Source organism: Camelus ferus, chromosome 3 (genome assembly GCF_009834535.1).
Source record: "Camelus ferus isolate YT-003-E chromosome 3, BCGSAC_Cfer_1.0, whole genome shotgun sequence".
In the NCBI taxonomy this organism is placed as follows: Eukaryota; Metazoa; Chordata; class Mammalia; order Artiodactyla; family Camelidae; genus Camelus; species Camelus ferus.
This window is the reverse complement of record NC_045698.1, coordinates 98,277,965-98,303,413: the sequence shown is the minus strand read 5'-3', so window position 1 is coordinate 98,303,413 and position 25,449 is coordinate 98,277,965. Positions and strand designations below refer to the sequence as shown.

The window sequence follows — 25,449 nt, the reverse complement described above, 5'->3', positions numbered from 1 at the left end:
GATTCTCCCATTACCACCCTGACTTCATTTCCTACTGCTTTTCTGACAATTCTTCCTCTACTCTAAATACACTAACCTCTGTAATGTTCATTGAACACACCAAGAACGTATCTTCCTTAGGGATTCTGCTCTAGATTTTCCCTCTGCCTGAAGTGTTTTCCTCCTGAAGACCATTTGACTAACTCCCTTATATATTTCAAGTCTTTGTTATTTTTATTGAATTATAGTCAGTTTATCAAGTCTTTGTTTAAATTTAACTTCCTAATGAGACCTAACCATGCTTATCCTATTTAGCTAATCAATATTGCAATGTGTACCTCCCATTCCCCCACAGATCCTTAAACCTCTTAATCTCTTCCACTCTTTCTTTGTGCCAAAGCATATATTATCTTCACCTTATTAAATACAATTCACTTATCTTCTCATTTATTTTTTGCCTATCTTTCTCATAATAAAAGTTTCTCATGAGTTGGGCTTTTTGTCTATTTTGTTCAGTGATATACAGTAGTCCCCCTTTATCCATAGTTTCACTTTCTGCAGTTTCAGTTATCTGCAGACAACCATGGTCTGAAAATATTAAATGTAAAATACCAGAAATAAAGAATTCATAAGTGTTAAATTGTACACCATTCTGAGTAGCATAATGAAAACTTGTGCCAACCCGACCAAGATGTAAATCATTCCTTTGTCCAGTATATCTATATCTGCCTGTTAGTATAAGAAAAAACACAGTATATATAGGAATTGGTATTATCTGTGATTTCAGGCATCCATTGGGGGTCTTGGAACATATCCCTCACAGATAAGGGGCAGGGGGACTATTGTATATCCATTGCCTTGAAGAGTGCCCAGTACATAGCAGATACTCAATACATACCTTTTGATGAAAAAACTATTATAATAAAATTTATATATTAGTTTTGGCCTGAGATTTTAAAGAAAGTGAGCCAAGAATGACTGCTTCAGCAATGAAGAAAACAGAGTTGTCTTCAATTCAAATGGGGAAGAATGTGAGAAAAGCAGATTCTGGAAGAAAATCAAGTTTGTAATCCAAATATATGAAGTTATGGATGTTTATCAGTCATTCTCAGTGGAAATGTCTAGTAGGCAGTTGGATATATTTCTTTGAGAGAAATATATAGACTCTAGTTATAAATATGAGAATTATTAACATAAAAATCATTTTATTTTTATGTTTTATGGTCCTTTGATTTCTCTCTTTTAAATTTTATTGATTGAGGTGTAGTTGATTTACAATGTTAGTTTCAGGTGTATGGCAAAGTGATTCATATACATACATATTTTTTCAGATTCTTTTCCATTGTAGCTTATTACAAGAAATTGACTATAGTTCCCTGTACTATACAGTAGGTTTTTAATTTTTAAATCTTTTTTATAGATAGTAATGTGTATCTGTTAATTCCAAATTCCTAATTTATCCCTCCCCATCTCTTTCCCCTTTGGTAACCATAGTTTGTTTCCTATGTCTGTGAGTCTATTTCTAGGTTGTAAATAAAATATTTTTTTTTAGATTTCACATATAAGTGATATCATATATTTGTCTTTCTCTGTCTGACAAACTTCACTTAATATGATAATCTCTATGTCCATCCATGTTGCTGCAAATGTCATTATTTCATTCTTATTTATGGCTGAGTAATACTCCATTGTATATCTATACTACATCTTCTTTATCCATTTATCTGTCGATGGACATTTAGGTTGTTACCATCTCTTGGCTATTGTAAACAGTGCTGTTATGAATACTGGGGTGCATATGTCTTTCCATATTAAAGTTTTCTCTGGATATATGCCAGGGAGTGGGACTGCTGAATCATACGGTAGCAACATTTTCAGTTTTTTGAGGAACCTCCATAATGTCCACCATAGTGGCTGCACCAATTTATATTCCCACCTACAGTGTAGGAAGGTTCCTTTTCCCCCACACTATCTCCAGCATTTATTATCTGTAGACTTCTTAATGACGGCCATTCTGACTGATGTGAGGTGATAACTCATTGTAGTTTTGATTTGCATTTCTCTAATAATTAGCAACGTTGGGTACGTTTTCACGTGCTTGTTAGCCATCTGAATGTTTTCTTTGGAGAGATGTCTATTTAGGTCTTCTGCCCATTTTTGGTTGGGTTACTTGTGTGTGTGTGTTTTTAAAGCTATATGAGCTGTTTGTACATTTTGGAAATTAATCCCTTGTCGGTCTCATCACTTGCAAATATTTTCTCTTTTGCTGTGCAAAAACTTTTAAGTTCAATTGGGTCCCATTTGTTTATTTTTGCTTTTATTTCCATTACTCTAGGAGCTGGTTCAAAAATAATATTGCTGTGACTTATGTCAATGAGTGTTCTGCCTATGTTTTCCTAGAGGAGCTTTATAGTATCTGGTCTTACACTTATTAAAATCAATCCATTTTGAGTTTATTTTTGTATATGGTGCTAGAGAATATTCTCATTTCAATCTTTTACATGTAACTATCCAGTTTTCCTAGCATCACTTATCAAAGAAACTATCTTTTCTCCATTGTATATTCTTGCCTCATTTGTTATAGATTAATTGACCATAAGTGCATGGGTTTATTTATGGACTTTCTATCCTGTTTCATTGAACTATGTGTCTATTTTTGTGCCAGTAGCATACTGTTTTGATTAATGTAACTTTATAGTATAGTCTGAAGTTAGGAAGCCTGATTCCCCCAGCTCCGTCCTTCTTTCTCAAGGTTGTTTTGACTATTCGGGGTCTTTTGTGTTTCAATACAAATTAAAAAAATCTTTTGTTCCAGTTCTGTGAAAAATGTCATTGGTAATTTGATAGGGGTTGCATTGACTCTGTATATTGCCTTGGATAGTAAGGCCATTTTAACAATACTGATTCTTTTAATCCAAGAACATGGTATGTCTTTCCATCTGTTTGTGTCATCTTCAATTTCTTTCATTGGCATCTTATAGTTTTCAGAATACAGGTCTTTTGCCTCCTTAGGTAGGTTTATTTCTAGGTATTTTGTTCTTTTTAATGTAATGGTAAATGGGATTGGTTTCTTAATTTCTTTTTCTGTTATTTTGTTGTTAGTGTATATAAATGCAGTAGATTTCTGTATATTAATTTTGTATTCTGCAAACTTTACTGAATTCATTGATGAGCTCTAGTAGTTTTCTGGTAGCATCTTTACGATTTTCTATGTATAGTATCATGCCACCTGCAAACAGTGACAGTTTTACTTCTTTTCCAATTTGGGTTCCTTTTATTTCTTTTTCTTCTCTGATTGCTGTGGCTAGGACTTCCAAAACTATGTTGAGTAAAAATAGCAAGAGAGGGAATCCTGTCTTGTTCCTGATCTTAGAGGAAACATTTTTAGCTTTTCACCATGGAGTACAATGTTAGCTGGGGGTTTCTCATACATGGCCTTTATTATGTTGCAGTATGTCCCCTTTATGCCCACTTTCTGGAGAGTTTTTATCATAAATGGATATTGAATTTTATCAGAAGCTTTTTCTGCATCTACGGGAAATGATCATATGGTTTTTATTCTTCAATTTGTTAATGTGGTGTATCACACTGATTGATTTGCAGATATGGAAAAATCCTTGCATCCTTGGGATAAATCACACTTGATCATGGTGTATGGGCATTTTAATGTATTGTTGGAGTTGACTTCCAAGTATTTTGTTGAGGATTTCTGCATCTATATTTATAATTAATATTGGCCTGAAATTTTCTTTCTTTCTTTTTTTTTTTTTTTTTTTTTTGCGATATCTTTGTCTGGTCTTGGTATTAAGGTGTTGGTGGTCTCATAGAATGAGTTCAGAAATGTTCCTTCTTCTGCAATTTTTGGGAATAGTTTCAGAAGGATAGGTGTTAACCCTTCTTTAAATGTTTGGTAGAATTCATCTGTGAAGCTATCTGGTCCTGGACATCTGTTTGTTGGAAGTTTTAAAATTACTGATTTGATTTCATTACTGGTAATTGGTCTGTTCATATTTTCTAATTCTTCCTGGTTTAGTCTTGACAAATTGTACTTTCGTAAGATATTGTTCATTTCTTCTAGGATGTCCATTTTGTTGGCATATAGTTGCTCATAGTGGCCTCTTATGATCCTTAGTAATTTTTTCTTTTTTGCTTATAAATAACAGAAATTTATTTCTCACAATTCTGGAGGCTGGGAAGTCCAAGATCAAGGTGCTGGTAGATTCAGAGTCTGGTGAGATGATCCTTTGTATTTTTGTGGGGTCAATTATAACTTCTCCTTTTTCATTTCTGATTTTGTTAATTTGGGTCCTCTCTTTCCCTTGATGAATCTGACTAAAGGTTTATCAATTTTGTTTATCTTTTCAGTGAATCAACTTTCAGTTTCATTGATTTCTTCTTTTTTTCTTCTTTAGTCCCTACTGCATTTATTTCTGCTCTAATCTTTAAGACTTCTTTCCTTCTACTTTGGGTTTTGTTTGTTCTTCTTTCTCCAATTGCTTTAGTTGTAAGGTTAGGTTATTTATTTGAGACTCTTCTTGTTTCTTGAGGTAAGCTTGTACCACTATAAATTTCCATCTTAGAATTGCTTTTGCTGTGTCCCAGAGGTTTTGGGTTATCCTGTTTTCCTTTTCACTTGTCTCTAGTATTTTTGTAATTTCCTCTTTGATTTCTTCACTGAACTATTGGTTGGTCAGAGGCATATTGTTTAGCCTCCACATGTTTGTAGGTTTTGCAGTTTGGCTGTTTTTGTTGTGGTTGTTGTTTTCTATTTGATTTCTAATCTCATAGTGTTGTGGTCAGAAAAGATGCTTGCTAAGATTTCAATTTTCTTAAATTTACCAAGGCTTACTTTGTGGACCAGCATGTAATATATCCTGGAGAATGTCCCATGTGCACTTGAGAACAATGTGTGTTTTTCTTTTGGGTGAAATGCTCTATAAATACCAATTAAGTCCATCTGGTCTAATGTGTCACTTAAGGCCTGAATTTCCATACTGATTTTCTGTCTGGATGGTTTGTCCGTTCATGTAAGTGGGGTTTTAAGTTCCCCCACTATTATTGTGTTACTATTGATTTCTCCTTTTATGTCTATTAACAGTTACCTTATATAGTGAGGTGCTCCTAAGTTGGATGCATACGTATCTACAATTGTTATATCTTCTTCTTGGATTGATACCTTTATCATTCTTTGTCTCTTGTAATAGCTTTTATTTTAAAGTCTATTTTGTCTGATGTAAGTATTGCTACTTCAGCTTTCTTTTGGTTTCCATTTGCATGGAATGCCTTTTTCCATACCCTCAGTTTCAACCTGTATGTGTCTCCAGCTCTGAAGTGGGTCTCCTGTAGACAACATATATATGGGTCTTATTTTTGTATCCATTGAGCCAGTTTACATTTGGAGTATTTAATATTTTTACATCTAAGGTAATTATCAATATGTATGTTCTTACTGCCATTTTGTTAATTGTACTGGATTTCTTTTTGTAGGTCTTTTTTTCTCCTTTCTTCTTTTGTTCTCTTGTGATTTGATGACTATCTTTAATATTGTTTGGATTCCTCTTTTTTGTGTGTATCTCTATTGTACACTTTTGGTTTGTGGTTTCCATGAGATTTCAGTAAGTGTATTTGTGTGTGTGTGTGTGTGTGTGTGTGTGTGTGTGTTTATAGTATTTTTTTTTTTTGCTTCTACTGTCTGTCCCCAGTGGGTGAGGCTAGACTGAAGGCTTGTGCAGATTTCATGGTGGGAGGGGCTGGTACCTGCCTACTGGTGGGTAGAACTAGGCCTTGGCCCTCTGGTAGTCAAGGGTATGTCTAGAGGCAGCCATGGGTTCAGGAAGTCTTTAGACAGCCTGTCTACTAAGGGATGCGGCTGTGTTCCCACCCAGTTGGTTATGTGGCCTGAGGCATCCCAGCACTTAAGCCTATAGGCTGTTGAGTGGGGCTGGGTTTTGGTGCTAATGACCCAAGCAAGATGTCAGCCTCCAGAAAGGGTAATGTGGATGAATACCGCCCCCTCCCTGAACATCTGCCACTAGATTTTATGTCCCCAGGGTGAGCCACAGCCACCCCCCAACACCCCAGAAGACCCTCCAAGACCAACAGGTAGGTCTGGCCCAGGCTCCTATGAAATCACGACTTCTGCCCTTGGTCCCAGTACACATGAGATTCTGCATGTGCTCTTTAAGAGTAAAGTTTGTTTCCCCGAGTCTTGTGGTGCTCCTACAATTAATCCCTGCTTGTCTTCAAAGCCAGATGCTCTGAGGATTCCTTCTCCCAGTGCCAGACCCCAGGATCCCCAATGTGGGGCTCAGAACTCTTACTCTTATGGGTGAGTCTCTACAACGTAATTATTCTCCAGCTTATGGGTCACACACCTGGGGCATAAGGGACCTGATTATATCGCGAGCACGCCCCTCCTACCATCCTGCTGTGGCTCCCTCTTTATGTCTCCAGTTGAAGAAGATCTTTTTTGGTACATCCTAATCTTTTTTACTGATGGTTGTTCAGCAGTCAGTTGTAGTTTTGTTGTGTTCATGAGAAGAGTTGAGCCTGTGGTCCTACTACTCCATCAACTTGACTGGAAATCTCATTAAAACAAACAAACAAACAAAAATTAAATCATGAGATGAAATGATATTGCCAAAGGAATGAGTGCAGATAAAATAGAAAACAGACCTTAGGACCGAGTCCTACAACACATAACAATGAAGGATTTTGCTCAATGAGGAAACTATGGCAAAGCTAACAGATAGCAGTTAAGGAAAATATAGTTGCAATATCTGAAAAAACAAGCAATGAATATCTGGAAAAAGAAAAGAAAACAATAACAAAGACAGGAATGACAGTGGCGATACAGACAACTGAACAAAATTAAAAATCAAAAGAAAAGAAGTAATATAAAATATAATCTTCCCATGTTAATCCTTATTATTAATACTCATTAATAAAAACAGGAAAATTAAAGTAAAATGACAACACTTTACACCTATTGGAAAGGCAAAAATATGAAAACCAGGAATTCCCAATATGGGAGAGAATGTGGAGATAAAGGAAACATAATTCATTGCTATTGAAAGTCTGATGCAGTCATTCTGAAGATCAACTGGAGCTACTTAATCAAATTGAATAAAATACTCTATGAGCCATCAGTTTTATTCCAGTGTTGTAGCCAAAAAAAAAAAAAAATTCTCATATAGGTATATACAAGGATATAAGGATAAGGATTTTAATTTCTGCATTGTTTTCAAAGAATGATTCTCAAAATGTTAAAAACATAATTCTTATACAAATAGATAGTAAGCTTGTCAGTTTCATTTAACACATTGATAAGGGAACCAGCAATATGACAAAGTTGGCCAAAGATAACATGATAAATGTGAACTTTATAATCAGGGGTTGGAAAGAATGTTAAAATAACATTGCTAAGTTAAATTTCAAACTGGTTCATGTTCACAAGGACAACAAAACTTTGGTGGTTAATTGCTCTGCTTGACAGACAAGAAATCATCACATAATTATCAGTTTTGCAGAAATGAAAAAAATCTGGACCCAAATCAACTATGCAGACTAAGTTATATCACTATACAGAATAAAGGAGCTTACCGAAAATGCTCTAAAATTATTTTGAAAGGTCATGTAGTTATCTTTTTGCTTTGCTTCCATGTTTTGGATATTTTTCTTAATCCCTCCATGTGGTTATGAATAATTCCAAAATATTATTCTTCATCATTAAAAGTCTGACCCATTGCAGGTTTTATTATAATGATGGTTTGACCAAATTCACAGATGAAGCAAAAGGTATTTACCAATACACATAAGCCTTTCTGTATGGCCATTAAATTCAGAGCCATACAGTGCTAAGCAATTATTAGGTCCAAAAAATTAAATGCTGTCTGGATATTATGTAAGGAATCTAAGATTGCATTTTCAATAGTCTCTATCTTTCAGAGATGTTTGTTATTACTCTTGTTTGCTCATCTATTCCAGTGCTAAAAAACCAAACCAAGATAGTCACCTCAATCAGGTTCTGTCTTCAGCACCAGTAAATGTTTATGAATTCTCCTTTCCTCTAAATGTCCAAAATTTGCTAAATTCTTGGCCTGCCAGTAAGTAACCTTACTTATTATTTGTAAGGCTAGGAACCATAAGGCCAAAAGATTCACACAGACCAGATTCTTAGATTGAGTTCTTAGGCATTGGTTCCATACATTAAATACAATTCATGTTTCCTGATGATGGTATTGTCATACCTAATAAAATTAAATCTGATCTCAAATATGATACTTCCAGTGTGGGCTTAATTGCAAAAATTATTTGTCAATATATTTGATAATTTTGATTTGTTCGATTTTTAAAAAACACATTTTAAGAAAAAGAGACATTCTGATGGAACCTACTGCATAAATACTAAAAGGAAGCTCCAGTTCCAGGGAAGAAGAAGTAACCACATTCTCATCTTGTATAGTTGCATTCTCCCACTGAATGAAACTATAAATGCTAGACAGAATACATAAATTGGCTATCTAAGGTCTCTGAAAAGTTAACAGTAGCAGGCAGATTAGTGAAGAAGACTAAAAATTTGAAGTTCCACTAAATCAGCAGTGTTCGTCATGTTCCTCCTCTGATACTTCCCAGCCTTGCCTTAAAGAAAGCCTGAAACCCAGAAGAGCACACCAGCTGCAGACAGAGTTCCAATAGAATCATTCTCTTTCTAGTCTTGGAACCTGAATTAAGAGGACTAGAGCTCAGAGATAGTGGGGGAATTCTCTTTTTTTCTTTTTTCCTCTCTTTCTTGCCCCATCAACAGGTACAAAAACTCTGAAAAAGGGGAATGCTTCTCTATAACCAGATGATCTGTGGTCCCAAGAACATGAAACAAATCCCTGCTGCTTTTTGAAAATCTTTCTTTGGGGGAAAGGGTGCTTAGCTCACTGGTTAGAGCCCATGTTTGGTGTGGACAAGGTCCTGGGTTCAACCCCCAGTATCTCCACCAAAGAAAATCTTTCTGTCTACTTGGTCCCAAATGCAGGCACCATCATGGGAAATCTGTGGCAGAGAAGGGAAACTGAAGCCTCAGCTTTCAAACTGAAGGACCAGAAATAGAGGCCTGAGAGAGCCATGGAGACCAAGGGAGATCAGAAGAGTGATCCCATAAAATTGTGTTTGAACTCATGGGCTCACCTCCAAACTGTGTGGATCTCACTCTAAACAGCACACAACAGGCTTTAAGAGCTAAGCTACAGAGTAGAGCAATGCCCAGGTCCAAGAATGACGACTGGGTGGCACACCTGCAAGCACCGCAATCACTTTGAAAAAGAACAGACTTTAGAACCACAGACAACAGAAAGCAGGTTAATACCTGAGGCATAAAGCTAATCTGGTCAATTACCCGCTAAAACAAAATGAAGCAAAAACCACACAACATTCTCTTTGTGCTATAAATAAGATCATAACGTAATATCCAAAGTGTCTAGGATAGAATCCAAAACTATATAGTATATGAAGAACCAAGAAATTCTAAAATCACAGGGAAAATTCAGTCAATATACACCAATTCCAAGATAACTCAGATGTCAGAATTATTAAAGATATTAAAGCAAATTATAACTGTACTCTAGGAATTAAGGGTGAACACTTATAATAAATGAAATGCTATAGGAACAAAATAAAAGATATAAAAAACCAAATGCAAATACTAGAACTGAAATACAATAACCAAAATAAATTCATTAGATGAGCTCAATAGCAGAATAAAGATGATACAAAAAAAGCCAGCAAACATGAAGACAGACTAAGAAATGGTCCAATCCGAACACCAGAGAGAAAAAAAAAAGATTGGGAAAAAGAACAAAAATTCAGAGACCTGAAGAAAAACAAAGAGGCTGGAGGAATAACTCTCCCAGGCTTCAGACAATACTACAAAGCTACAGTAATCAAAACAGCATGGTATTGGTACAAAAACAGACATGTGGACCAATGGAACAGAATAGAGAGCCCAGAAATGAACCCACAAACTTTTGGTGTTCGACAAAGGAGGCAAGAATATACAGTGGAACAAACACAGTCTCTTCAGCAAATGGTGTTAGGAAAACTGGACAGCAGCATGTAAATCAATGAAGCTAGAGCCCTTCTTAAACCATACACAAAAATAAACTCAAAATGGATCAAATACTTAAACATAAGACAAGATACAATAAACCTCCGAGAAGAAAATACAGGCAAAACATTATCTGACATACATCTCAAAAATGTTCTCCTAGGGCAGTCTACCCAAGCAATAGAAATAAAAGCAAGAATAAACAAATGGGACCTAATTAAACTTACAAGCTTCTGCACAGCAAAGGAAGCCATAAGTAAAACAAAATGACAACCTACGGAATGGGAGAAATTTTTGCAAATGAAACCAACAAAGGCTTCATCTCCAGAATATATAAGCAGCTCATACAACTTAATAAGAAAAAAACAAACAACCCAATCCAAAAATGGACAAAAGATCTAAACAAGCAATTCTCCAAGGAAGACATACAAATGATCAATAGGCACATGAAAAAATGCTCAATATCACTAATTATCAGAGAAATGCAAATCAAAACTGCAATGAGGTATCACCTCACACCAGTCAGAATGGCCATCATTCAAGAGTCCACAAATGACAAATGCTGGAGAGGCTGCTAGTGGGGATGCAGTTTGGTGCAGCCACTGTGGAAAACAGTATGGAGATTCCTCAAAAGGCTAGGAATAGACTTACCATATGACCCAGGAATCCCGCTCCTGGGCATATATCCAGAAGGAACCCTACTTCAAAATGACACCTGCACCCCAATGTTCATGGCAGCACTATTTACAATAGCCAAGACATGGAAATAGCCTAAATGTCCATCAACAGATGACTGGATAAAGAAGATATGGTATATTTATACAATGGAATACTATTCAGCCATAAAAACTGACAACATAACGCCATTTGCAGCAACGTGGATGTTCCTGGAAAATGTCATTCTAAGTGAAGTAAGCCAGAAAGAGAAAGAAAAATACCATATGAGATCGCTTATGTGTGGAATCTAAAAAAAAAAAAAAATACAAAACAAAAACAGACTCTTAGACATAGAATACAAACTTGTGGTTGCCAAGGGGGCAGGGGGCAGGAAGGGACAGACTGGGATTTTAAAATGTAGAATAGATAAACAAGATTATACTGTATAGCACAGAGAAATATATACAAGATCTTATGGTAGCTCACAGCAAAAGAAAATGTGACAATGAATATATATATGTTCATGTATAACTGAAAAATTGTGTTCTACACTGGAATTTGACACAACATTGTAAAATGATTATAAATCAATAAAAAATGTTTAAAAAAAGATTATACTGTATAGCACAGGGAAATATATACAAGATCTTATGGTAGCTCACAGCGAAAAAAAATGCGACAATGAATATATGTATGTTCATGTATAACTGAAAAATTGTGCTCTACACTGGAATTTGACACAACATTGTAAAATGACTATAACTCAATAAAAAAATGTTAAAAAAATTCAGAGATCTGAGGGCTAATACCAAAATGTTCAATATTTGTGTCATCAGAGTCCTAGAAAAAAGGAGAAAAAACATTAAGTAGAAAAATATTTAAAGAACTCCTGGCTGAAAACTTCCCAAATTCAATAAAATACATAAATATATATAAACAAGAATTTGAGTAAATCCCAAACAGAATTAATTCAAAGAAATACATTCCCAGACACATCATTATCAAACTGATGGAAAAAACAAGCAAACCTGAAACCTATCAGAGAAAACAGTGCATTTTATGTAGGGGAACAACAATTCAAGTGACTGTGGGTTGCTCACCAGAAACAATGAAGACCAGAAGGAAGTGAAACAATGTAAAGAAAAGAACCTTCAACCCAGATTTTGGTATCCAGCAAAAATATTCTTCAGGAAGGAATGTGAAACAAAGATATTTTCAGAAGAAGAAAAACTAAGAGCATTCATTGCCAGTATACCTGCTCTAAAAGAAACACTGAAGAAAGTTCTTCAGATGGAAGGAAATTATACCAGAGAGAAATCCAGAACATCAGAAGTGAAGTAAGAGTAAAATAAGTGGTAAATATCTGGGCAAGTATAATTGACTATTATTCTACACTGAAAGCCATAGACTATACAGACTACAAGCAATTCTCCAATGAAGACATACAAATGGCCAACAGGCACATGAAAAATGTTCAGTATCTCTAATTATCAAAGAAAAGCAAATCAAAACTACAATGAGGTATCACCTCACACCAGCCAGAATGGCCATCTGTCCAAAAGTCCACAAATGATAAATGCTGGAGAGGCTGTGGAGGAAAAGGCACCCTCCTACACTGTTGGTGGGAATGTAGTTTGGTGCAGCCATTACAGAAAACAGTCTAGAGATTCCTCAAAAAACTAAAAATAGACCTACCATATGATCCAGCAATCCCACTCCTGGACATATATCTGGAGGGAACTCTAATTCAAAAAGATACATGCACCCCAATGTTCATAGCAGCACTATTTACAATATCCAAGGCATGGAAACAACCTAAATGTCCACAGACAGATGACTGGATAAAGAAGCTGTGGTGTATTTCTACAATGGAATACTACTCAGCCATAAAAAAATAATAAAAATAATGCCATTTGCAGCAACATGGATGGACCTGGAGATCATCATACTCAGTGAAGTTAGAAAGAGAAAGAAAAGTACCATATGATATCACTTATATGTGGAATCTTAAGGAAAAAAAATAATAAATGAACTTATTCACAAAACAGAAACAGACTTACTAACACATAACAAACTGGTTACCAGGGGGGAAAGGATGTGGGAAGGGTTAAATGAGGAGTCTGAGATTTGCAGATACTACCTACTGTATATAAAATAGATAAATAACAAGTTTCTACTGGATAGCACAGGCGACAATATTTAATATCTATATTCAATACCTGTGATGAAAAAGAATATGAAAAGGAATATATGTATGCATTTGTATGACTAAAACATTATCCTGTACACCAGAAATAGATACAACATTGTAAACTGGCTATACTTCAAAAAAAATAAAAATAAATTTTTAAAAAAGTAGGTGGTAGAAAACTTACCTAAAGAAATCATGACTAAAAAAAAAGAAGAAATCATGACTGACGGGGGAGTCATCTAGCTCAATGGTAGAGTGCGTGCCTAGCAGGCATGAGGTCCTGAGTTCAATACTCACTACCTCTGTTAATAACTAAACCTAATCACCTTCCCACCCCCCCAAAAACAATTTTTTAAGAAATAATGACTAAAAACTTCCTAAATCAAGAGAGAGATTTGGTCACCCAAGTTCATGAAGCTAATGGGTCACCTCTAAAGTTCAATCCAAAATGATCTTCTCTAAGACATATTATAATAAAAATGTCTAAAATCAAAGACAAAGAGAGAATTTAAAAAGTAGCTAGATAAAGGTGGGTGGGTATAGCTCAGTGGTGGAGCACATGTTTAGCTTGCATGCGGTCCTGGGTTCAATCCCCAGTACCTCCAATAAAAAATAATGAAATGAAATGGAATACTTCAAGCTGAAATGAAAGGATGCTAACTAGTAACATGCAAACATATCATACACTGGTAAAGTTAAGTATATAGTCAGATTCAGAATACTCTAATATTGTAATATGATGGTGTGATAACCACATAACTCTGGTAAGAAGGCTAAAGAACAAAAGTATTAAAAATAGATACAGCTACAATAATTTGTTAATGGATACACAATATAAAAAGATGTAAATCATGATACCAAAAACATAAAATGGGGGGTAGAGTAAGAAGGTAAGAGTTTTTGCATGTGATCAAAGTTGTTATCAGCTTAAACTGTTATATCTATGTTTCAAGTAAGCTGTAGGGTAACCACAAAACAAAAACCTGCAGTAGATAAACAAAAGATAAAGAAATGGGAATTAAAGTACAGTAGAATCTTGAACAACACAGGTTTGAACTGTGTAGGTCCATTTATTCACAGATTTTTTTTTCAAAAGTAAATACCACAGTACTACACAATCCATAGTTGACTGAATCTCAGGATGCAGAACCATAGATACAGAGGAACCATGGATATGGAAGAACTATGTATACAGAGGGCTGACCATAAGTTATATGTGGATTTTCAATGACATGGAGGATTGGCACCTCTAACTACCATATCGTTCAACTGTATACCACTACGGAAAATCATCATTTCACAAAGGAAGATAGCAACAGAAAAGGAAAGGAACAAAGAAACTAGAAAACAGCTAGAAAACAATGAACAAGATGGCAAGTCCTTACCTATCAATAATTACTTTAAATAAAAGTGGATTTAAACCTCCAATCAAAAGGCACAGAGTGTCAACTGACACACTGTAATTGACTCTACTTCAATAAAAAAAGATTAGCAGGGGGTAAAAAAGGCACAGAGTGACTGAATGGATAAAACAACAACAGAGGGTTGGGGATATAGCTCAGTGGTAGAGCACATGCTTGGCATGCATAAGGTCCTGGGTTCAATCCCCAGTGCCTCTGTTAAGGAGAAAACAACAACAAGATCTGAATATATGCTACCTGCAAGACTCTCACTCCAGCTTCAAGGACACACATACGCTCAAAGTAGAGGAATGGAAAAAGATATTCATGGTAGTGGAAACCAAAAGAGAGCAGGGATAGCTATATTTATATCAGACAGAAAACTTTAAGTTAAAAACTGTAACAGGAGACATAGAAGGTCATTATATAATGATAAAGGAATGAATGAAATATCAGACCATTTAGATATATTAGGCAAATAATAACAGATCTGAAAGGAGTAATAGACAATACAATAATAAGAGAAGACTCAATACTCCACGTTCAACAGTTGATAGATCATCCAGACAGAAACATTGAACTTGAACTATACTTTAGACCAAATGGACTTAACAGAACTATACAGAATACTCCATTAAACAGCAGCAGAATATACATTGCTTCTTAAGCATACATGGAACATTCTCCAGGATAGACATGTATTAGGTCACAAAACAAATCTTAGCAAATTTTAGGAATTAAATTATGTTAAGTGTCTTTTCTGACCACAGTGGCATGAAACTAGAATTCAATAACAGGAGGAAAACTGAAAAATTCACAAATATGTAGAAATTAAACTATACACTCATGAACAACAAATAGGTCAAAGATGAAATTTTAAAATATCTTGAAACAAGTGAAAATGGAATCACAACATACAAAAATGTACGGGATGCAGCAGCAGGAGTTCTATGAGGGAAGTTAATAAACTAAATGCCTGTATTAATGTTAAAAATGAATGCTCTCATAAAACAACTAAACTTTACACTTCAAAGAACTAGAAAAACAAAAACAAACTAAGCCTAAAATTAGTAAAATAAAGAAGATAACAAAGATCATAGCATAAATAAATGAAATAGAGAACAGAAAAAAACAATAGAAAAGGCCAAGGAAACTTAGAGTTGGTTTTTGAAAAGATAAATGAAATTGGCAAACCTTTAGCTAGACTGACAAAGAAAAAAAGAGAGAAGGTTAAAAGAAATAAAATTATAAATGAAAAGAGGAGACATTACAATAGATACAAAAATAAAAAGGATTATAAGAGACTACAACTTCCAACAAACAAAAGCCCAGGACCAGATGGCTTCATGGGTGGATTCTATGAAACATTTACAGAAGAATTAATGCCAATTCTTCTCAAACTCTTCCCCAAAAATTGAAGAGATGGGAACACTATCAAGCTCATTTTATAAGGCCAGCATTACTCTGATGCCAAAGCCAGATAACAACATTACAAGAAAAGAAAACTACAGACCAATATCCCTGAATACAGATGTCAAAATTCTCACCAAAACACTAGTAAATTGAATTCAACAGCACATTAAAATCATCAGGTGGGATTTATTCCTGGGATGCAAAGATGGTTCACCATATGCAAATCAATAAATGTCATACTCCATATAAAGTGAACAAAAGACAATAATATGGGCATCTCAACAGATGCAGAAAAGGATTTGAAAAATTTCAACATCTTTTCATGATAAAAACTCTCAACAAACTGAGTATATAAGGAACATACTTGGGAAGAAGACCTAGACAGAGTTACCTAAATAGACTTATCATATGATTCAGCAATCCCACTCCTGGGCACATATCCAGAAAAGACAGAAGTTCTAATTTGAAAAGATGCATGCATCCCAATATTCATAGTGGCACTATTATAACAGCAAAGACATGAAAGCAACCTGAATGTCCATCAACAGATGAATGGATAGAGCAGATACAGTATAATATACAATGGAATATTATTCAGCCATAAAAAATAATGAAATAATGCCATTTGCAGCAACATGGATGGACCTAAAGGTTGTCGTACTAAGTGAAGTAAGTCAAAGAAAGACAAATACTATATGCTATCACTTATATGTGAAATATTAAAAATAGTAGAAGTGAACTTAGAAACAAAGTCACAGACATAAAAAACAAACTAAGGGTTACCAAAGGGGAAGGGAGGGGGATAAATTGGGGGTATGGGATTAACAGATGAACACTACCATATATAAAATTAAGAACAAGGTTTTACTGTATAGCATAGTGAACCATATTCAATAACTTGAAAAAAAACGGAATGGAAAAAATTTTTTAAAAGAATACAAACATATACATATACATGTACAACTGAATCACTTTGCTCTACATCTAAAACTACCACAATATACATATCAACTATACTTCAATTAAAAAAAAAGAAAGAACATACTTCAACATAGTTTGGAGTCCTAGCAAGAACAATTAGGCAAGAAAAAGAAATAAAAGACATCTAAATTGGAAAATAAGAAGTAAAATTGTCTCTGTAGATGAATGGTCTTTATATAAAAATCTTCAAGACTCCACTTAAAAACTGTTAGAACTAATCAACAAATTCAGTAAAGTTTCAGGGTATGAATTCAACATAAAAAATTAGTTGCATTTCTATACACTAACAATAAATTATATGAAAAAGAAAAAAATTCCATTTAAAATAGGATCAAAAAACAATAAAATACTTAGGAATAAGTTTAACCAAAGAAATACAAGACCTATACACTGAAAATTATAAAACACTGATGAAAGAAATTAAAGAAGGAAGAAGACACAAATAAATGGAAATACATTGCATGTTCATGGATTGGAAGAGTTAATATTGTTTTAAAATGTTCATACTACCCAGAGCCACCTAGAGATTCAATGCAATTTCTATTAAAATCCCAAAGACATTTTTCACAGAAATAGAAAAAACAATCCCCAAACTCATATGGAACTACAAAAGACCCCAACTAGTCAAAGCAATCAAGAAAAAAGCAGGAGGGTATAGCTCAAGCGGAAGAGTGCATGCTGAGCGCATGTCTAGAATGGATAAGGCCCTGGGTTCAATACCCAGTACCTCCCCCCCAAAACAAACAAACAAATAAGTAAATCCAATTACCTCCCCCCACCAAAAGAAAAAATTGTAATAAATAAATAAAGAAAGAAAGAAAGAAAAAAAGAAAGAAAGAAAGAGAAAAGCAGGAGGGGAGGGTATATAGCTCAGCGGTAAAGCGTGTGCTTAGCATGCATGAGGTCCTAAGTTCAATCCCCAGTACCTCCATTGAAAAAAAAATAAACAAGCCTAATTACCTGCCCCTACAGAATAAAAAAAAAAAAAAAAGGTGCTGGGAAAACTGGATATCCACATGCAAAGGAATAAAATTAGATCTCTTTCTTACACTACTCACATAAATTAACTCAAGATCAAGAGATTAAATGTAAGCTGTGAAACCATTAAACTTCCAGAAAAAAACATAGGGTTAAAGCTCCAAGACATGGATCTTGGCAATGATTTTTTTGGGGTATCACACCAAAAGCACAAACAACAAGAACAAATACAAGTGGGACTACATCGAACTAAAAAATCTTCTGCACAGCAGAAGAAACAAACAACAAAATAAAAAGGCAACCTAAAGAATGAAAGAAAACATTTGCAAACCATGTATCTGATAAAGAGGAGTTAATATCCAAAATAGGTAAGTAGCTCATATAACTCAAAAATTTTTTAAAACAATTAAAAATGAGCAGATGACTTGAATAGATGTTTTTCCACAGAAAATATACAAATGGCCAACATGTACATGACAACATGCTTAACATCACTAATAATCAGGGAAATGCAAATCAAAATCATAATTAGATATAATCTCGAATCTGTTACATTAGTGATTACAAAAAAAAAAAGAAATAACAAAGACTGGTGAGAATATGGAGAACAGGAAACTCTGCGGCACTACCGGTTGGAATGTAAATTGGTGCAGCCACTATGGAAAACAGTATGAAAGTTCCTTAAAAAATTTAAAATAGAACTACCATATGATTCATCAATCCTACTTTTGGATATATTTTCAAAGGAGAAGAAATTTCTTTCTCAAAGAACTGTATTCCCATATTCATTGTGGCATTATTCACAGTAGTCAAGACACAGAAACAACCTAACTGCTGTCACTATGTCTCTCTCTCTCTCTCTCTCTCTCTCTCTCTCTCTCTCTCTCTATATATATATATATATATATATATATATGTATAATTATTTTTCAGCCATTTCAAAGGAAATCTGCCATTTATGACAACAAGGATAACCTTGAGGGCATTACGTTAAGTGAAATACATGAAAAAGAGAAAGACACTGCATAATTTCTCTTATATGTGGAATCTAAAAACATTGAACTCATAGAAACAGAGTAGAATGGTGGTTGCCAGGGGCTGAGGGGTCGGGGAAAGAGAGAGATGTTGGTCGAAGAGCACCAACTTTCAGCTGTAAGATGAACAGATTCTAGGGATCAACATGTACAGCATGGTGACTAGAGTTAACAATATTGTATTGTATAGTTGAAAGTTTCTATGAGATTAAGGCTTTAATGTTCTCACCATAACAACAACAACAAAATGGTAATTATGTAAGATTAAAAATGTGTTAAATAACTTTACTGTGGTAAACATTTTATAATATATACATGTATCAAATTATCACATTGAACACCTTAAACTTATATAATGTTGTATGTCAATTATATCTCCATAAAGCTGGGGAAAAGGTGAGGGGAAAGCTGAGAAGCACATGTGTATGTCACAGCCCATGGGCAAAGGCTAACTAAAAGACTGAGATGTAATCATAGGATCAGAGGACACTTCCCCTCTCCACACACCTTACCACCACACCAATAGGGTTTGTATATAACAGATGACTGCAATTGGAAGAACCACATCTCCAACCTTATTTAAGAAGTCTCTGGAGAAAACCAAAGACAACAGGGGAGACAAAAACAATAACACCAGAGGAAATTTTAACCTCCGACATCTACAGTAAGGTATAAAAACAGCCTAACCCCTAGCCAGATGAACAAAACTTCACACAAAAGACCTATTTACTTCATTGTCTTTTACCTGGTACATCAAGCCCAGCTTTCAAGAACAACAAAAAATTACAAGGTATATTTAAAGGGATAAAGACACAGACAGAACAAGCATCAGAACCAGATTCGGATATGACAGAGATGTTGGAATTATAAGACTTAAAATTTTAATAATTATCATTAATATGCTCAGTGCTCTAATGGAAAAAGTGGAAAGCATGTAACAGATGGGTAATGTAAGCAGAGATATGGAAACTCTAACAAAGAATCAAAAGAATATGCTAGAGGTGAAACCCAAATCAACTGTATATAGTTTTTTTCTAAAGCAAAACCCAAACAAAACAAAATTTCTCTACAGTTCTCCCAGGAAATTCTGCTTCCTACAGAGTGGCTATTTAAGCTACTCCAATATAATCAACTAAAATTAGAATCTTCTATGAATTTGAAGATGTGATGGAAGAAAGGATTTACAAGCAAAGTCTATCTTTAACAGAAACCTAAAATGAGGAATTTGAGACCCAAAGAGTTTTTTTGTTCCCTTCCCTTGATGGATAAGGATAAAATTTTTCCCAAGTCATCTTTTAAAAAAGTCTTAGATCTACAATTACCTATTGTAAGTATATAACACAATTTGGTACTTCAACTTCTTTTGCTATCAATCTGATAATTATTTCAGGTGATAGATTTAACCTTCAAGATTTCACGAAGTAAAGTCTGACAGTCAGGTACATAAGGACGTGAGCCAGAATGACAGCAGAGTGTTATCAGGCTTGACATTTCCAAAAGTGAATCCATGTGGTCACTATACACATGTTTTGCTAGAATTGTGTTTCATCTCTTGCTGGGTTTGGAATGTATACAACCTTGAAATTGGATCTGGAGGGATAGAAATTCTAAGAAGTATTCATTTTTTTAAATATGGATTTTAAAGCTAAAGGTCTAATCTGTTCTTAGAAACAATGACCAGTACATATATGTAAACTAAAAAAATTGTGTGTATTTACATGCAATATAAAGTATATGAGCAGTCAAACTGTAATAATTCTACCTAATAGAACTGAAAAAGGAAAAAACATGGATTTTAAAAGGGAAATAAATGTTCTAATTTACAAAAAAGGAACTGCTAGAAATCAACAACACTGAGAAAAATGATGGATGCTCATCAGTAAACCAGCACAACTGAGAAAAGAATCAGTGAGCTTGAAGATACATCAATAGAAACTTCCCAAACTGAAAAGCAAAGAGAAAAAAGAATGGAAAAAAATGAACAGAATGTCTAAGAATTATGGGACAATTACAAAAGCTGTAACATATAGTGAAAACACCAGAAGAAAGAGAAAAGGGAAAAGAAGAATATTTAAAGTAATAATGTAAGAGAATATTCTAAAATTAATGACACCAAGCCACAGGTCCAGGAAGCTCAGATACTACCAAGCAGGATAAATTAAAGATACACCTAGGCATATCATATTCAAACTTCAGAAAATTAATAATAAAGAGAAAATCTTAAAAAGAAGTCAGGAGGGAGGTTGGTGGGGGTGGGGGTAGGGGGGCAGGGAACTTACCTACAAAGAAACAAAGGTAAAATTTACATCAGGGATTTCCAGAGAAACAGAACCAATGGAATGTGCATAAAATAGAGATTTATTTTAAGGAATTGGCTCATGCTATTATGGAGACTGGCAAGTCCAAACTCTTCAGGGTGAACTGACAGGCTGCAAACAAAGGAATAGATAATATTTCAGTTTAGTTCAGATCTGAAGGCCATCTGCTGGCAGAATTCACTCTTCCTAAGGGGAGATCAGTCTTTTCAAATGACGGATGAGGCTCAGCCACATTATGGAAGACAATCTGCTTTACTCCAAGTCCACTGACTTAAATGTTAATCTCATCCAAAAATACCCTCACAGAAATATCCACGTATTGTATCACATATCTAGGCATTGTGACACAGCCAAGGTGACATATAAAATTAACCATCAAAACATGCAAACAAGAACAGGGTGGTTTAAATGCTGAAAGAAAAACCTCATAACCTAGAATTCTGTATCCAGAAAAATTATTCTTCAAAAGTGAAGAAGAAATAAAGACTTTCTCAGACAAACTAAACACTGAGGGAATTTAATCTCCTCTAGACCTGCCTTGCAGGAAATATTTCAAAAGTACCCCAGAGAGAAGAAAAATAATATAGGTCAGAAATTTCAGATCTGTATAATGAAAGGAAGAGTAAGGAATAAATTAAAGTAAAATAATTGTTTTTTTCTTATTCTTGGTTAATTGCAGGTTGCAATTTGTTCAAAATAAAACAGTAACAATATAAGACCATACCTTATGGATAAGTGAAGTGAATGACAGCTATGTGACAAGGGACAAGAGGAAGGAATTGGGAATACTCTGATATAAGGTACCTGTATTACACATCAAGTGGTATAGTGTTATTTGAAAATGAATGTAGATTAGTTTTAAATGTAATCACTAATAAATTTTAAAAGAATAATAGATATACCAAGATTGGACAGAAACTGAAATGCTAAATTAAAACCAGAAGAGGCAGAAAAAGAGTGAAAGACAAATAGGAGAACAAAAAACAAGGGCAACAAATAAAGATAGTCACAAAAATGGTAAATATTAATCCAACTATATCAGTAATCACTGTAATATGAATGGTCTAAATATATCAATTAAAAGACAGAGACTATCTGAGTGGATAAAAAACAAGACCAAAATAATTTTGTCTATAAGAAACCCACTTTAAATAAAGCTAGGATAGATATTTTAATTTCAGACAAAGCAGATTTTAGAGCAAGGAAAATTATCAGGGATAAAGACGAGCATTACATAATAAAAAAAAAAGGGGGGGGGGGCAGTTCTCCAGGAAGACATAATCCTGAATGCATATGCACCTTACAACAGAGCATCACAATACATGATACAAAACTGGTAGAAATGCAAGGAGAAATAGGCAAATCCACCATTATAGTTAGAGACTTCAAAACTCATCAATAAGTAACTGAAAGATCCAGCAAAAAGAAAATCAGTGAGAACATAGTTGAACCGAACAGCACCATCAATCAACTGGATCTAACTGACATTTACAGAACACGTTACTAAACAAAAGCAGAATACACACTCTTCTCAAGCTCATATGGAACATTCACCAAGAGAGACCACATCTTGGGCCATAAAACACACCTTAACAAATTTAAGATGATAGAAATCTATATAAAGTAATCTCTCATGCCACAATGACATTACACTAGACATTAGAAAAACAACTGGAAAATCTCCAAATATGTAGAAATTTAAAAATAGACCTCTCAATATGAGTCAAAGAAAGAGTCACAAAAGAAATTTTAAAATACTTTGAACTAAATGAAATTTAGAGTGTCATATCAAACGTGTCAAAGTGAATTTTGGGGATGAAGCAAAAGCAGTACATAGAGGAAATTTTACAGCAATAAAACATATACTAGAAAAGAAGAAAGATCTAGAATCAATAGTCTAAGCTTCCTTCTTACGAAATAGAAGAAAAAGAGCAAATTAAACCAAAAGTAAGGAGAAAAATATTTAATTATTAAAAGAAGATATAAATAAAATTTGAGTAGAACTCAGTGAAACTATAAACAGGAAAACAATAGATAAAATCAATTAATCCAAAATCTGGTTCTTCAAAAATACAAATTAAATTGATAAACCTCTTGCCAAGCTAACCAGGAAAAAAAAAGAAGATACAAATTACTTATATTGGAAATGAAAGAGGAACCATAACAACTGATTCCTTGGACATTAAAAGAACAATAAAAGACAATTAAGAACAACACTATACCCATAAAGTTGATAACCTAGATGAAATAATCCAATCTTTTGAAAGACAGTCGGCCGAAACTCACACAAAGGGAAACAGATAATATGAATAAATTTTTATCAATTAAAGAAATTGAATCAATAATTAATAACCCTCAAAACCAGTAAGCACCAGACACAAATGGTTTCGAATTCTACCTAGCATTTAAAAAGAAAGTAATACCAATTCTGTACAATGTCTTCCAGAAAATAGAAGCAGAAGGAATACTTCCTAACTCCTTTTATAAGGCCAGCATTACCCTAATACCAAAATCAAAGATATAAGGAAAGAAAATTAGATTATTATTGATCCTGAACATGGATGGAAAAACTTCAACAAAATATCAGCAAATCAGATGCAACAATGTATAAAAGAATTATTTATACACTATGACCAAGTGGGATTCATTTTAGGTCTGATTCAACATTTGAAAAATCAATTAATGTAATCTATCACATCAATAGGTTAAGAAGAAAAATCATATGATCATATCAATAAACACAGAAAAAAAGCACTTGAAAAAATCCAGTATCCATTTGTGATAAAAACTCTTAGCAAAGTAGGAATATAGAGGAACTTCTTCAACTTGATAAACAACATCTAGAGAAAACAAAAAGCTAACATCATATATAATGGTGAGAAACTACATGCTTTTCTTTTAAGACTGGGTACAAGACAAGGCTGTCCTGTCTCACCACTCCTATTCAAAATCATACTGTAAGTCCTAGCTAATGCAGTAAAACAAGGAAAGAAAATAAAACGTACATATATTGGGAAGGAAGAAACAGAACTATCGATGTTTACAGATAATATAATTATCTACGTAGAAAATCACAAAGAATTAACAAAAAACTTCTGGAACTAAGAAGCAATCATAGCAAAGTGGTTGCAGCATACAAAGTTAATATACAATAATTCTAGATTTTTAAAATAATCAGGATAGGAATTGATGACAATATATCTATCCTGATTATAAGTGTATACATTACATTATATTTATTGTATTTTATATATACACATATATATATAATCATGCTAGAGATGAATCTTAACGGGGAAACACTGGAGGAATTTCAGTAAAGGTCAGGAACAAGACAAAGATGTTTTCTATTTCTACTACTGTTTAACAATGGCATGGGAATAATTATCCAAAGCTATCAGAGAATGGACAATAAATAGAGGTATACAAATTGGAAAAGAAGTATAAAACAATACAGTAAGGTGTCAGGACACAAAATTCACAAACAAAAGTCAACAATCTTCACATACCTAAAAATAACAAGCCAGAAAGTATTATGGAATATAAGATCCTATTTATAAACAAAAAAGGGGAAATTCTTAAAAGTAAACTTATCAAGAAATGTTCAAAATTTCATATATGTAAAAATCTAATGTACTCCTAGAAAACACAAAAGTGAATTTGAACAAGTAGAAAACATTCCTTGTTCTTGGAGTAAATTCCTTTGACTTGATGTCATAAAGACTCTCAATTGTCCTCAAATGAATAGATCAGTTAATATGATCCCAATAAAAATATCAACATTTTATGGATGCAGACAAACTAGAAAAATAAACAGACAAGAATAGAGAGAAATCACCTCACACCCATTACGATGACTACTATGGAATAAAAAAGGAAAAAACCTCTAAAAAAACAAAAACAAAATAACAAGTGTTGTCAAGGATGTGGAGAGAATGAAATCCTTGTGCACTGTTGATGGGTATGTAAAATGGTATAGCTGCTATGGAAAACAGTATGGAAGTTCCTCAAAAGCTAAAAATAGAATTACCATATGATTCAGCAATTCCACTTCTGGTTCTATACATCCAGGAAATCCTGTCACATGCTACAACACATTATGATAAATGAAATAAGCCAGTCACAAAAAAAACAAAAACTACATGACTCCACGTATATGAAGTAGCTAAAGTAGTCGAATTCATAGAGACAGAAAGTAGAATGGTGGTTGCCAGGGGTCGGGGGCAGACGGAGGGGTGGGTAGTTATTGTTTAGTAGATATAGAGTTTCAGTTTTGCAAGACAAAGTTCTGAAGATAGATGGTGGTAATAGTTGCATAATAATGTGAACTTAGTTAATACGATTGACTGGACTCTTAAAAATGGTTCAGATGGTAAATTTTACGTGCTGTATATTTTACCAC

General features: G+C 34.1%; 1 long non-coding RNA gene and 1 other non-coding gene across 2 annotated transcripts in view; one reads left to right on the top strand and one right to left on the bottom strand.

The window, feature by feature from the left end:
- Positions 1 to 25,449, bottom strand: part of LOC116662736 — a 39,940-nt gene that overhangs the window by 10,261 nt on the left and 4,230 nt on the right. Inside the window, exon 2 of the long non-coding RNA XR_004318749.1 lies at positions 6,354 to 6,564. This is a non-coding gene — a long non-coding RNA (uncharacterized LOC116662736). The remainder of the gene's footprint in view (positions 1 to 6,353; positions 6,565 to 25,449) is intronic.
- TRNAA-GGC lies at positions 14,471 to 14,542 on the top strand. Its single transcript has one exon. It is a non-coding gene; the product is annotated as a tRNA-Ala (tRNA).